The sequence below is a fragment of the Heptranchias perlo genome, chromosome 23 (genome assembly GCF_035084215.1).
Source record: "Heptranchias perlo isolate sHepPer1 chromosome 23, sHepPer1.hap1, whole genome shotgun sequence".
NCBI classification, from domain to species: domain Eukaryota; kingdom Metazoa; phylum Chordata; class Chondrichthyes; order Hexanchiformes; family Hexanchidae; genus Heptranchias; species Heptranchias perlo.
The window spans coordinates 40985383-41000874 of record NC_090347.1 but is presented as its reverse complement, the minus strand read 5'-3'; positions in this window follow the sequence as shown (position 1 = coordinate 41000874).

The window sequence follows — 15492 nt, the reverse complement described above, 5'->3', positions numbered from 1 at the left end:
CAGAATGTATAAATGCTGAGATTAGACAAGCATGTAGCAAAGGCAGAGTGGTTTTGATGGGGGATTTTAACTTTCATATTGATTGGAATAAGCAGACGAGCTCATGTCAGAAAGGTAGCGAATTTCTTGAGTGTGTTCAGGACAGCTTTCTGCAACAATATGTCCTAGAACCAACAAGGGGGCAGGTCATATTAGATTTAATAATGAGTGATGAGCCAGATTTAGTTAACAGCCTAATGGTGCATGAACATTTATCTAATAGCGATCATAATAGGATGAGTTCAATGTTGTATTTGAAAGGGAGAAACCCGTATTAGCTACTAAGATTCTAAATTTAGGTAACGCCGACTTCAACAGGATGAGACAGAGACTGTCCACAGTAAACTGGGCAAATCGACAGAATATCAGTGGGAGGTGTTTAAAAAAGGATTTAACATGATACAGAACCAGTTTATAAGCCTAAGGGACAAGAGCTCTATTTGCCAAAAGAAAACAGCCACAGACGACAAGGGGTAAGGGACAACATAAAACTAAAAGAAAAAGCATACAAAAATGCAAAAAAATAACGACGGAGAGAAGCAAAGGGTGACAAACAGATAGTAAAAGGTACAAAAAGGGAGTATGAAAAGAAACTTCATCAAAAGCAAATGCGGCGGATGCTGGAAATCTGAACGAAAAACAGAAAATGCTGGAGAAGCTCAGCAAGTGAGGCAGCATCTGTGGAGAAAGAAACAGAGTTAACATTTCAAGTCGAAGACCTTTTGTCAGAACTGGAAGAGGTTGAAGATTAAACACCTTTTAAGCAAGTACAGAGCCAGGGAAAGTGGGGAAGGGAGGAAGGAAAGAACAAAGGGGAAGGTCTCTGATAGGGTGGAGGGTGGGAATGATCAAATAACAAGGGATGATGGTGCAAGGCAAGGAGGGTGGAAATGGGACAAGAAACAAAAGATGGGTCTAGAGTAGCTGTAAATAACATCAGAACCATTACCAGCACCTGCTGTCCAAAAACATGGGAGCAGTGGTTATGATCTGAAGTTATTGAAATCAATGTTGAGTCCGGGAGGTTGTAAAGTGCCTAATCGAAAGATGAGGTGCTGTTCCTTGAGCTTCCGTTGAGCTTCATTGGAACAGTGCAAGAGGCCGAGGACAGAGAGGTCAGAGTGGGAGTGGGATGGGGAATTGAAATGGCAAGCAGCCAGCAGGAATCTTGCAGACTGAGTAGAGGTGTTCAGCAAAGCGATCACCTAATCTGCATTTGGTCTTTCCAAACGTAGAGGAGACCACAATTTGAGCAGCGAATACAGTATACTAAACTGAAAGAAGTACAAGTAAACTACTGTTACACCTGGAAGGAGTGTTTGAGGCCCCGGACGGTGGGAAGGGAGGTGGTGAAAGGGCAGGTGTTGTATCTCCTGCGCTTGCATGGGAAGGTGCTGTGAGGAGGAGAGCGGGTGTTGGAAGAGTGGACAAGGGTGTCACGGAGGGAGCAGTGTCTTCGGAATGCTGAAAGGTGGCGGGGAAGAGGGGAGGATGTGTTTGTTGGTGGCATCGCGCTGGAGGTGGCGGAAATGGCGGAGGGTGATACGTTGAATGTGGAGGCTGGTGGGGTGGAAGGTGAGGACAAGGGGACCTTACCATGGTCCTGGGAGGGGAAGGGGTGAGGGCAGAAATGTGGGAAATAGGACGGGCACAGTCGATTGCCCTGTCAACTACAGTGGAGGAGAAAGGAAGACATATCGGAAGCACTGGTGTGGAAGGTGGCATCGTCAGAACAGATACAACGGAGACGGAGAAACTGGGAGAAGGGAATAGAGTCCTTACAGAAAGCAGGGTGGGAAGAAGTGTAATTGAGGTAGTTGTGGGAGTTGGTGGGCTTATAGGTATTGGTTGACAGCCTATCCCGAGAAATGGAGATAGAGAAGAGGAAGGGAAGAGTCAGAGATGGACCATGTGAAGGCGAGGGAAGGGTGGAAATTGGAAGCAAGGTTGATGAAATTTTCCAGTTCGGGGCAAGAGCAGGAAACAGCACCAATATAGTCATCAATGTACCTAAAAAAGAGGTGAGGGAGGGGACCGGAGTAGGACTGGAACAAGGAATGTTCCACGTATCCCACAAAAAGGCAGGCACAGCGAGGACCCATATGGGTTCCCCTAGCGACACCTTTTAAGGGATATCAAAATCAATACAAAACATTTTTACAACTGTTAGGAAAAAGAGGATGATGAAGAGCAATGTGGGCCCCTTCAAAACTGAAAATGGTGAAATTGTAAATGAAAATAAGGAAATGGAGAACATGTTAAATAATTGCGTCAGTATTTACAGTAGAGGAAGAGGATAGCATGTCGGACACCCCAAGGAAACTAATTTTGATTCAGGGATGGGGACTCACCATAATTAACGTAAGCAAATTAACAGTAATGAAGAAAATACTAGAATTAGAGAGTGACAAATCCCCAGGACCAGACGTTTCCATCCCAGTGTTTTAAAGGAAGTAGGTGAGAACATTGCAGATGTCCTAACTATAATCTTTAAAAGTTCTCTTGATTCAGAAACTGTTCCTTTAAATTGTAAAATTGCATGTCATTCCGCTTTTTAAGAAAGGTGAGAGAGGGAAACCAGGGAATTATAGACCAGTTAGCCTAACATCTGTTGTCGGGAAATTACTAGAGTTTATAATTAAGAATAGAGTGACTGAACACCTTGAAAATTTTCAGCTGATCACAGAGAGCCAGGGTAGGTCACGCTAATGAACCTGATTGAAATTTTTGAAGAGGTGACTAAAGTAGTGGGCAGGGGAATGTCTATGGATGTTGTTTATATGGACTTCCTGAAGGCATTTGATAAAGTCGCTCATGAGAGACTGTCAGCTAAAGTTGAAGCTCATGGAATTGAGGGCAAAATTATTGACCTGGTTAGGAAATTGGCTGAGCGCAGGAGACAGAGAGTTGGGATAATGGGCAGATACTCGAATTGTCAGGATGTGACTAATGGTGTCCCACAGGGATCTGTGTTGGGGCCTCAACTATTCACTGTATTTATTAATGACTTAGAAGATGGGGTAGTGAGCCACATATCCAAGTTTGCCGATGACACAAAGATAGGCAGCATTGTAAGCAGTGTAGATGGAAGCATAAAATTACACAGATATTAATAGATTAAGTGAATGGGCAAAACTGTGGCAAATGGATTTCATTGTAGGCAAGTGTGAGGTCACCCACTTTGGACCTAAAACAGATAGATCAGAGTACATTCTAAATGGTGAAAAGCTCAACAGTGGAGGTCCAAAGAGACTTAGGGGCCCATGTACAAAGATCATTAAAATGTAATGGAGAGGTACAGAAAATAATCAAAAAGGCTAATGGAATACTGGCCTTTATATCTAGAGGACTAGAATAGAAGGGGGTAGAAGTTATACTACAGCTATACAAAGCCCTGGTTAGACCACACCTGGAGAACTGTGTTCAGTTCAGGACACTGCACCTTAGGAAGAATATACTGGCCTTGGAGGGAGTGCAGCGTAGATTTACTAGAACGATACCTGGACTCCAAGGGTTACATTATGAGGAGAGATTACACAAACAAGGGTTGTATTCCCTGAAATTTAGAAAATTAAGGGGTGATTTGATCGAAGTTTTCAAGATATTAAGGGGATCTGATAGGGTAGATAGAGAGAAACTATTTCCGCTGGTTGGGGAATCTAGGACTAGGGGACATAGTCCTGGCTCTAATTTTTAGGCTTTCAGAAGTGAAGTTGGGAAACACTTCTACACGCAAAGGGTAGCACAAATTTTGAACTCTCTTCCGCAATTGGAAGTTGATGCCAGCTCAATTATTAATTTTAATTCTGAGATTGATAGATTTTTGTTAACCAAAAGGTATTAAGGGATATAGGGCTAAGGTGGCTATTTGGAGTTAAGTCACAGATCAGCCATGATCTCATTGAATGGCAGAACAGGCTCAAGTGGCTAAATAACCTACTCCTGTTCCTATCTTCCTATGTAGACAAATGTGGCAACCAATTTGTGCACAGCAAGTTCTCACAAACAGCAAATGAATGACCAGATGACCTGTTTTTGGTGGGATTGGTTCATGGAGCAATGTTGGCCAGGAGACCATGAAAAATATCCCTGCTTTTCGAATCGTGCCATGGGATAGTTTACTCCATCCTGAGAGGGCAGATGGAGCCTCGATTTAACGTCTCCCCCGAAAGACAGCACCTCCGACAGTGCAGCACTCCCTCTGTACTGCACTGGAGTGTCAGCCTAGATTATGTGCTCAAGCCTCTGGAGTAGGACTCGAATCCAGAAAACACAAAGTCAGTGTAGTGTACAGAGAGCTCCTTTCAGGTCAACAGGGAGCTTGAGAGAATGACGATATCACCCAGGCTCCCCCAAGTGGCTCAGTCAGTAAAGCCACTACTTTGTCGGAGACTGTACCACACGGAGCAGAAATGTCCTAGGTTCAGTGTGCCCGGATAGCTGATCTCAGCTGGGGTGGTTGAAGCAGCACTAAAATTGGCTTCAGTTTCTCTGGGAAGGAAGGGTGTTGGGGGAGGGCGAATCAGCCTGTTCCTGATTTATATCCACTACTGAAGGATAGTGAGAGAGAGGAGGAGTGGGCTCAGTTTTAATATCCTGCTGACATGTATCTGTGAAGATTGACCACTTATGGACCCATAAGGTGCTGCCCTCAGGAGAGGAGTTGGAGGGAAACAAGGGCCTCTCTGAAATTCTCAGGCCAGCTACCATCTTAAACTCCTTCAATCCCAGCCCCCAATGCTATTACTTTGTTTGCCAGCTGCCCCTCCCCTCTAAGATTTTCTCATTGCAGTTCTGTGCAATTACAGAGAATATGCTGAGATTCGGGTCTAATCTAATACCTCCCTTTCAGTAAAACTTGTTTACAAAACAGAGAGAGCAAGGATGCACACCGTGAGGGTGACGTTACAGTGAGGAAAATCATGCATGTCACCTCACATTTTCCAGAAACAAAATAAACGTTTGCCAAACAGTTTTTCACAAAGACACTGCACCTTTAACAGACGCTGGAGAGAGGGATGTGTGAAATCACTTAGTTGTGTCTGTATCTTCATTTGACTGGTTTGGGTAGCTTACATTCGGCTGAGCACAGTGAGTGATGGATTCATTAATACAAGAAGGAACTGGAATGTTGCATCTCCCTCTCTGTTCCTGATTCTCTCTTCATCTGTCTCTGTTTTTGTTTACTGCCATCTCAGTTGTATGGTTCTCTCCTCACTCTCCATTTTCACCCATTTATTGATATCAGTTTCTCTCCCCGTCTGTCTCTATCTGTCCATTCTACCTATTTTCTCTTTCTATTTTTCACGTCTCTTGATCTCTTTTTTCTCCCTGCAGTTCCCCCTTTATTTCGACCTCACCCTGCATTTCCCTTTCTTTTTCTCTCTCTATTTCTATCTATTGCTCTCTCTCTCTTTGTTTGAAGCTCTATCTGCATATCGCTATCCTTCTCTGTTTGTATCACTCGCCAATGTTGCGTGACCAGCCTGCTTGATGTGACACACCCCATAACACCCAACACAGCGCCTTTAAGAATATTAAAGCTGCTTTTTGTAAATAACGCGTCATCTCCAGCCTGCCTTACAGCAGGACACTGAATATTAATCCGACTGATTATCCTGACACTGCAATTTAAAGACATGGATTAAAATGTATGGATCAAAAAGGATTTTGCTCTTCAGGAGTCACTGTACAGCACGAAGGATTTAAAGGGGGTCTGGGGACTCTGAAGGAGCAGACACAATTTATAGTGCACCATTTAATTAAAATAATACCATTAAACAAATACTCTGAATAATAGGATTTATAAAATAACCAGATATTTGCATTGAGTATAGCATTTTAAGTGTGCTATATCTATAATTTATATATATTATTATGCAAATAAAAGGGATATTGAAAGTACAGCCCCCTTGCTGCTCACTCATTAGGCTGTTTAATATTCATTAATTTGCATCGGCCATGAAGATTGGAATTTGAATGAATATAAACGATCAGCAGCAATCTGCCGGTGATCCCCAAGGAGCAGGTCAATAAAACCAGGCACATTAACCGCAAGATACCGCACTGGCTAAACTCTGTTATTCTTGAGATTCAACGCTGGGCTTGGCCACGTAGTATCAGGCACGTTTAATGAAAGGGGGAAGAGAGAGAGAGAGAGCATCACACATTTTCAAACGGATTCACAGTCAACATTGAACAGGTGAATGGTTATTACTGCACTGCTGTGGGAGTCTTGGAGTAAAGATTTCCTGTAATTCTCATCTAACCTCAATACTATTTAAACACACACTAAGTGAGTTATCCATATAAACAAAGCTCCCAGAACTTGATCGTTCCTACTAAAAAAAAACCACCCCAAACCACATCCTATGCAGAGAGAGCTTCGACATTGCAGATTTGTTTTTGCAAGATTATAATTATTTGATAACAAAACAAACCTCCAGCATCTGTCGTTCTGAATCCCATGAGATAGAACCATAACAACAATCTTGTTATTTTCCTCATTAGGTAATAAATCAATGTCCCTGTTGAACCCATTCATATCGCTCGGTCCCTTTTATTTATTGAGCTATTGGTATCCTGCCCGATCAAGGACCAAAATTAAAAGAAAAACAGGCATTTTTTTTCTCCTGAAATTCTCTAAAACGTTGCACATTTGCACTTTTTGCATATACTGCAAAATAAAAATCACCTTTAGGGTAACTACGCAATGTTTAGATAAAAGACACACGCCTCTGAATTACATACAAACCATCGCATCGCAGTAACACAATTAACCCAGGAGGACAGACAGATGCATCAGCTGAATGTCGTAAACCAGTGGTCCTGATGACTATTCGGCTGCATGCGTGCCAGGCTTTGCCTTGCATCCTCTTATTCTGCATCACATCCAATACATAGATATTAAACCATTGCCATTCATGCAGCCAGCAATCTCCCCTTGTCCACGGGCATCGCCTCACTGCTCATGTATATATATATGTGTGCATAAATATATATAATGAACACTGTGCACTGAGAACAACGTATGTGCAATGAATATTTTATACGTATGTATATTTGAGAATAACGTATGTGCAATTAATATTGGCAGAATATTAACTATATTGCATTCCTTATTACTGTTATTCTGTAAGCCATTGTGCAAATTAGTGTAGCAAATAAGCATCATGTTTTCCCATTGCTGACATGTTCTCTTTTTGTTGCTTTCTATTGTTTAATGCTATTTTTAAAACATCAAATTTCTTTCTATCGCTGTGCAGTTGCAAGGCGCCTCACCTTAGTGCTGGGATACCTGGTCACAGCGTAGCACAGATGCAGGGCAAGGATGGAATTGGCTGTGCCTGCAGCAGCCTCTGATGGTAGCATTGACTTTCTCCTTTGTTTGGGAGTGCCCTGCTCTTCTTGTCAACTGCCCCTTGTGATGGTTTTTTTCTCTCTCACACAGATGGAGCTGCTGATCATTAGAAATATTCAGCCCACCCCAAGCTTGTTATAGCCGTACTCGCCTCTCACTCTCCTGCTTTCTGTCTCCAGCTCAGGGACATTTAAAGGGACCCAGAGCAGCCAGCTGACAGCCTGCCCCACCCACAGTCATCAACTCCCAATCATTGGCAAGCAGCCGCGCCAGCCGCCAATCACACTCCTGACACTGCAGCCACCGCCAATGAAAATGCAATTACAAAAACCACCGCCAATCACAGCCCAGCTGAAAAGGACCAATTGGAAGAAGACCAATGAAAATGCAGCATAATAACCAGGGAAGGGGCAAACACCAATCAGGGCTCCCCCCCTCCCATACACACAAGATCAGTGTAGCTGTCAACCTGCAGGCACAATGAGAATTACAAGGCACTAAACAAACAGAGCTATTATTTCACGCCACACGCATGCAGACAAGGACAATACGATATGTGGGCATCCATCAGACTTTATATTGCATTGTGAAATTGGGATTGCAATATGCTCCCAACAAAACTCCCAGGCTGTTTACCTGCTCCAAAACATACACACGGAGCAATGGATTCCTTGGGGCAATCACACACCAGCAAGGGATGCCACAGACTGCAGCAGCAAAGCTCCACCATTTAAAACATATAATCTGAATGAACCCTGAGGTTAAATTACAGCCTTGTAATCACTCCCTGCTATCTGTTATATGTATAATATAAACAACATAACACTAATTATTGGCACCACATGTGTGGAGTCAATATCTCTATTTGTATTGGATAATATCTGGTCAGCATTTTTTTTCAATTCCTGAGGCACATGCACACTCCTGCCAGCCATGTTTTAGAACATTCTTGCTCCTTACTGTGTATAACAAAAAAGTTGACAAATAAAAATATCGCCAATCACACAATTACACAGCAAGTGTGTAAAACAGCAAACCACTAATTATCATAAAGCTAAATTCTCATGCCCATACATCCACAGTAAATAGATTCATTACCACAATATAGAAATCAACAGAAGCAATTAAAATGCATAAGATATTACACGCTGCAATATTATCCCATAATCATTGTGTGAATTTCTTTGCCTATTCTAGTGGATTTTTAATCCATTTAAAAGTAGCAAGTCTTTTGTTAAAATGGAGGATATAGAAACTTGATGGGAGCATGCTGAACATTTGTACGATATTGCATAACGAAATTTCCACACTATATATAATACATTAGCAGATGGGATTACTCACACTGAGATGGATGATTGTGGTTTTATAACAATAGGGGTGTTAGCAACAAAATGTGACAGGGAAAGTGTTACAGGAAATAAGTGTCACATTTACAGGAAGTGCCTGCTACACACAAGACTTGTAATATATTAAAAATCTTAAGTTTGCACACAGTTCCTGTCAAATTCTGCTTTTCTTGATATATATTAATGACTTGGACTTGGGTGTACAGGGCACAATTTCCAAATTTGTAAATGACACAAAACTTGGAAGGGTAGTGAACAGTGAGGAGGATAGTAATAGACTTCAAGAGGATATAGACAGACTGCTGGCATGGGTGGACATGTGGCAGATGAAATTTAATGCAGAAAAATGCGAAGTGATACATTTCGGTAGGAAGAATGAGGAGAGGTAATATAAGCTAATGGGTACAATTCTAAAAGGGGTACATGAACAGAGAGATCTGGGGGGGTATATGTACACAAATCATTGAAGGTGGCAGGACAGGTTGAGAAAGCGGTTAAAAAAGCATACAGGATCCTGGGCTTTATAAATAGAGACATAGAGTACAAAAGTATGGAAGTCATGATGAACCTTTATAAAACACTGGTTCGGCCACAACTGGAGTATTGTGTCCAGTTCTGGGCACCGCACTTTAGGAAAGCTGTGAAGGCCTTAGAGAGGGTGCAGAAGAGATTTACTAAAATGATTCCAGGGATGAGGGGCTTTAGTTACGTGGATAGACTAGAGAAGCTGGGGTTGTTCCCCTTGGAACAGAGACGGTTGAGGGGAGATTTGATCGAGGTATTCAAAATCATGAAGGGTCTAGACAGAGTAGATAGAGAGAAACTATTCCCATTGGCAGAAGGGTCAAGGACCAGAGGACATAGATTTAAGGTGATTGGCAAAAGAACCAAAGGTGACATGAGGAAAAACTTTTTTACACAGCGAGTGGTTATGATCTGGAATGCACTGCCCGAGGGGGTGGTGGAGGCAGTGCATTCCAGATCATAACCACTCGCTGTGTAAAAAAGTTTTTCCTCATGTCACCTTTGGTTCTTTTGCCAATCACCTTAAATCTATGTCCTCTGGTTCTTGACCCTTCCTCATGAGGAAAGATTGAACAGGTTGGGTCTACACTCATTGGAGTTTAGAAGAATGAGAGGAGATCTTATTGAAATATACAAGATTGTGAGGGGACTCGATAGGGTAGATGCTGAGAGAATGTTACCCCTCACAGGGGAATCTAAAACTAGGGGGCATAGTCTCAGAATAAGGGGTCGCCTGTTTAAGATGGAAATGAGGAGGAATTTCTTCTCCCAGAGGGTGGTGAATCTTTGGAATTCTTTACCCCAAAAAGCTATGGAGGCTGAGTCATTGAATATATTCAAGGCTGAATTAGACAAATTTTTGATCAGCAAGGGAGTCAAAGGATATGGGGAAAAGGTGGGAAAGTGGAGTTGAGGTAAAAATCAGATCAGCCTTGATCTCATTAATGGCGGAGCAGGCTCGAGGGGCCGAATGGCCTACTCCTGCTCCTATCTCTTATGGTCTTATGGTCTTATTCAATCATGGCCTTCAAAAGGGAACTGGATAAGTACTTGAAATGAAAAACATTGCAGGGCTACAGGGAAAGGGCGGGGGAGTGGGACTAGCTGGATTGCTCTTGCATAGAGCCGGCGTGGACTCGATGGGCCAAATGGCCTCCTTCAGTGCTATAACCTTTCTATGATTCTATGAAATTCCAATGTCCCCATTTATAATGGGAATTGCCTATGTAAACTTATCACACTGTAATTACACTCTGCTGCCAGTGGTAATGCTTCAATATTGCATCTCCAAATTCCTCAGCCTGTACAACAGAGAAAGTCCTTGGCTCTGACCGACTCTACCCCTCTGATTCTCAAATTGCCGCAAGATTTGTCAAAGTATTATATGGACGACTTTAAAATGGGAGACTGAATTACGTCTGCACGATCTGAAGTAATTATCCCCTGCCCTCAAACCCTGCTTCACCTGAAAACGACACTTGCCTTCGACTCCTCGTAGCAAGTTCCACACTCTAACCACTCTCTGGGTAAAGAAGTTTCTCCTTATTGGATTTATCAGTGACTATCTTATATTTATGGCCCCTAGTTTCGGATTCCCCCACAAGCGGAAACATTTTCTCTACCCTATTAAACCCCTCATAATTTTAAAGACCTCCATTAGGTACCCCCTCAGCCTTCTCTTTTCAAGAGAAAAGAGCACCAGTCCAACATGGACCGCAACGCAGTACGGTGACCGTGTATCGTGGAGCTCGCCAGTCTGGCACTTACCGTATCGCAGTACGGTGACTGTGTATCGTGGAGCTCGCCAGTCTGGTACTTAGCGTATCGCAGTACGGTGACTGTGTATCGTGGAGCTCGCCAGTCTGGCACTTACCGTATCGCAGTATGGTAACTGTGTATCGTGGAGCTCGCCAGTCTGGCACTTACCATATCGCAGTACGGTGACCGTGTATCGTGGAGCTCGCCAGTCTGGCACTTACCGTATCGCAGTACGGTGACCGTGTATCGTGGAGCTCGCCAGTCTGGCACTTACCATATCGCAGTACGGTGACCGTGTATCGTGGAGCTCGCCAGTCTGGCACTTACCGTATCGCAGTACGGTGACCGTGTATCGTGGAGCTCGCCAGTCTGGCACTTACCGTATCGCAGTACGGTGACCGTGTATCGTGGAGCTCGCCAGTCTGGCACTTACCGTATCGCAGTACGGCGACTGTGTATCGTGGAGCTCGCCAGTCTGGTACTTACCGTATCGCAGTACGGTGACCGTGTATCGTGGAGCTCGCCAGTCTGGTACTTACCGTATCGCAGTACGGTGACCTTGTATTGTGGAGCTCGCCAGTCTGGCACGTACTGTATCGCAGTACGGTGACTGTGTATCGTGGAGCTCGCCAGTCTGGTACTTACCGTATCGCAGTACGGTGACCGTGTATCGTGGAGCTCGCCAGTCTGGTACTTACCGTATCGCAGTACGGTGACTGTGTATCGTGGAGCTCGCCAGTCTGGTACTTACCGTATCGCAGTACGGCGACCGTGTATCGTGGAGCTCGCCAGTCTGGTACTTACCGTATCGCAGTACGGCGACCGTGTATCGTGGAGCTCGCCAGTCTGGCACGTACTGTATCGCAGTACGGTGACTGTGTATCGTGGAGTGTGCCGTAGCCTCCTGATGGGGAATAGCCCCAACTAAATAAAAATTATGCGGTCTTCAATTTCTCACCAGTGAGTTTATGCATTCAACTTTGCATGGCAATTTCCGCTCTGAGGCCTGTAAGTGTATTGTCTGTGTCTTTGGTCAGTCTTATGTTGGGAGAAGTTGTCCAATGTCATTATGTTTTAATGCATTTAATGCCTTTAGATGATGCTTGCGGATAGAAGATTAAAGATTATGATCTAATCACAAAAGTTGGAGTGAAAATCAACAATCGATCGCATAGAAATAAGAGAGCCACTATATTTTATGTAGTGGGTATGTATTATAAATGTTCAGTTGACAGTAAATGGGACTTCGGTTAAAGGCTATGAACCAAAGTTTAAATGAGCTAATGAATAGCAAAGACAAAGTGTGGGTTGTTTGTCTCCCAAATTCAATGTTTTACTTTAAATGACGCATCAATTAAATACAGCATGAATGACCTTTAGCATAGATATGTAAAACATGTGTACACGGGGCTGTATGTGTATGTGTGTGCACACACGCATATGTACAGTCACTTAATTCTCACCTCAGGAGGGTCCTAGGCTCAATTCCCCGGGCTGCGATGAGTTAGCTGACCCCAACCAGGGTGCTATAATTGACCTTAGAGAGGAAAAATCAGTCAGGATTCCCAATCCCGATTACTGAGCATTGACCCCCACCCTGGCAGTGTACACATGTGAATGTAGGATGAGAATTGGATCAGGCTCAGCTGTGATGTCCTTCATAGTTGAATAGCACTCTGGCACTTACTGTCAAGTCTCACACATGGGTGAGATATTGGAAGGTGAATACTGCCCATGAGATATACACCAGTGAGCGAGTCGACGCCATCAGGAGAGGAGGTATTTGTAACTCGCACCAAGTCCCGTTCACCCATCACCCCTGTGCTCACTGACCTACATTGGCTCCCAGTCCAGCATCGCCTCGATATTAAAATTCTCAACCTTGTTTTTAAATCCCTCCATGGCCTCGCCCCTCCCTACCTCTGTAACTTCCTCCAGCCCTACAACCCTCTGACATCTCTGCGCTCCTCCAGTTCTTGCCTCTTGTACATCCCCAATTTTAATCGGTCCACCATTGGCGGCCGTGCCTTCAGCTGCCTAGGCCCTATGCTCTGGAATTCCCTCCCTAAACCTCTCTACCTCTCTACCTCGCTCTTCTCCTTTAAGATGCTCCTTAAAATCTACCTCTTTAACTGTCCTAATATCTTCTTATGTGGCTCGGTGTCAAATTTTGTTTGATAATGCTCCTGTGAAGCGCCTTGGGACATTTTACTAGATTAATGCAAGTTGTTGTTGTTGTTGTCATTGTCATCATCGATGGGGGAAACTGGAGAAGGTAATAAACAGAAGCTCCCTGTGAATCGCATATCTTCCTTATTTAGTGGCTATGGTACTGGACAACAACCAAGAGGCTTTGAGCTCAAAACCTCTTGGTCATTTTCCAGTACCATAACCACTAGGTATGGCTGTGCACACACTTCATTCCTCTGCTCCCTCCCTTGGTAAAGCCAAGTTGCGAGCAATGAATCCATTCTTCAGCCACTCTCTGGTCAGCACTGATATGTCCTTCAGGTGCGCGGGCATCTCTGAGAGCGATACAACACCTGGGAATCGAGAGCCAGCTAACAAGGCTGGAGTGTCCATTAATTTCAAGTCAAACAGTTAGATACAGTCATAAAGCGCCTGGTTGTTTTCAGCAGATGGTATGTCATTGGAGGTTAAATACAACCAAAATATTTTTCAGCCAAACTATTGCAGTCTCATACAACAGGTGGTCTCTTATAATGGGAGACTTACAGGTTTTATTGTATTTGACGGGTTGCACTGCATTCGTTAAATGTCAGCCGTGGCTCAGTGGGTAGCACTCTTGCCTTTGAGTCAGAAGGTCATAGGATCAAGCCCCACTCCAGAGATTTGAGCACATAATCCAGGCTGACACTTCAGTGCAGTACTGAGGGAGGTGTCGTCACAGTCCACATGTAGAAGCATCTGCTGCCAACAGATAGACAACAATGTCAGACGTAGGATGCCAGCTCAGGCACCAAAGCAGGGGGGTGTTGGAGCCTGGTCCTTGACATAGTCTTCCAGGGTACTGACACATGTTTCACCTCCTGTTTCCTCTTAGCTGGTCAGGCTGGTGGACCTGGGTCTACCTGCTACCTCAACCCTGTCTACATATACAGTTCTAGAATGATGTACTGCAGAGGATTTAAAGTAAAGTTACATGGGTAAGATGGGTATAGAGGGATATGGGCCAAGTGCAGGCAATTGGGACTAGCTTAGTGGTATCAACTGGGCGACATGGACATGTTGGGCCGAAGGGCCTGTTTCCATGTTGTAAACTTCTATGATTCTACTGTGTGGATCATCTTTCAATGCACATAAAATATATCACCATCTTCTCCAACTGTATGCCTCAGTCCACACCCTCTGTTTCTCTGACCCTAGATTAATGCCCATTCCTTGGTTCCACCACATCGCCATCAGCGGTTCATCTTTCAGGCACTACGCTCTTGCTCTTTGAAACTTTCTTCCAACAGCTTGGAAGGTTTCTTTACCTCTATCCACCCAGCGGAAATGGGGTGGGTGTTGGTTAAAATTACCCCGGGCTACTTACCCGATGGAAATCTGTCAGGAATCCAGTCATTTTAACCTGCTCTACTGATCAGGCAGCAAGGAATCCCGCCCAAAACCCGTGAGGTCCTTCTTTACACACACAACTCCAATTTTAACGCAGGCCCGAGCGGGGAAGCCATTGCAGCTTTCTCTCCAGGTGAAGACTAGTCCGGACCTGCCCGGAAGAAGAAGAGGCCGAAACAAGTGAGTTGTTTTCTTTCCTTTGTGGAGCCAGGAGTGCTCCTCCAGGCCCTACAAGGAAAGCTTAGGCCTCCCCTGACCAGGACTCCCTCCCCTTCCCGAATGCAAGACTCCCGCGAGATGGCCCCCAGAAGCCAATCCTGCCACCTACCTTGCGTTGGCGGGCGGCCTGTGAGACGGACAATTTTACGCCGCTTCCCATTCTTGGCAGGAAGTCGGCCAGCAGGAATTAAATGAGGACCGGGAGTTAAAATAGTCCCGGGCCTCATTTCTGGAGCAATGGATGAGGTTCCAACTCACCTCGCTACCCAAAACCCACTGGAGTTAAGATTGGGGCCAAGTGACATGCTACCTCTCTCCCTTCCTTCGAAAAACCCATCCTTTCAACCATGTTTTCAGTCCCATCACACTTATTGCCCATCCACTGCCAGACATGCTCCTTTCCCCATTATAAACCACCCCAAGATGCTCGATTATGTGAATCCCACTATATGAATGCAAGTTGGTGTACGATGTTCTATTGTTTATCTGGCTTCTGACATTTCACTTTTGTTCAGAAATTTATTATCATTGTGAATAGAACGGAAAGTATAATGATTCACTTAACGGATATGAATGTTTTTTGATGGCTGCACATCCCCTATGCAGTTGATCAGTGAGTGCACAGGCAGTGTATTGTTGTGTTAGCTCAGGATTTGCTGTTGT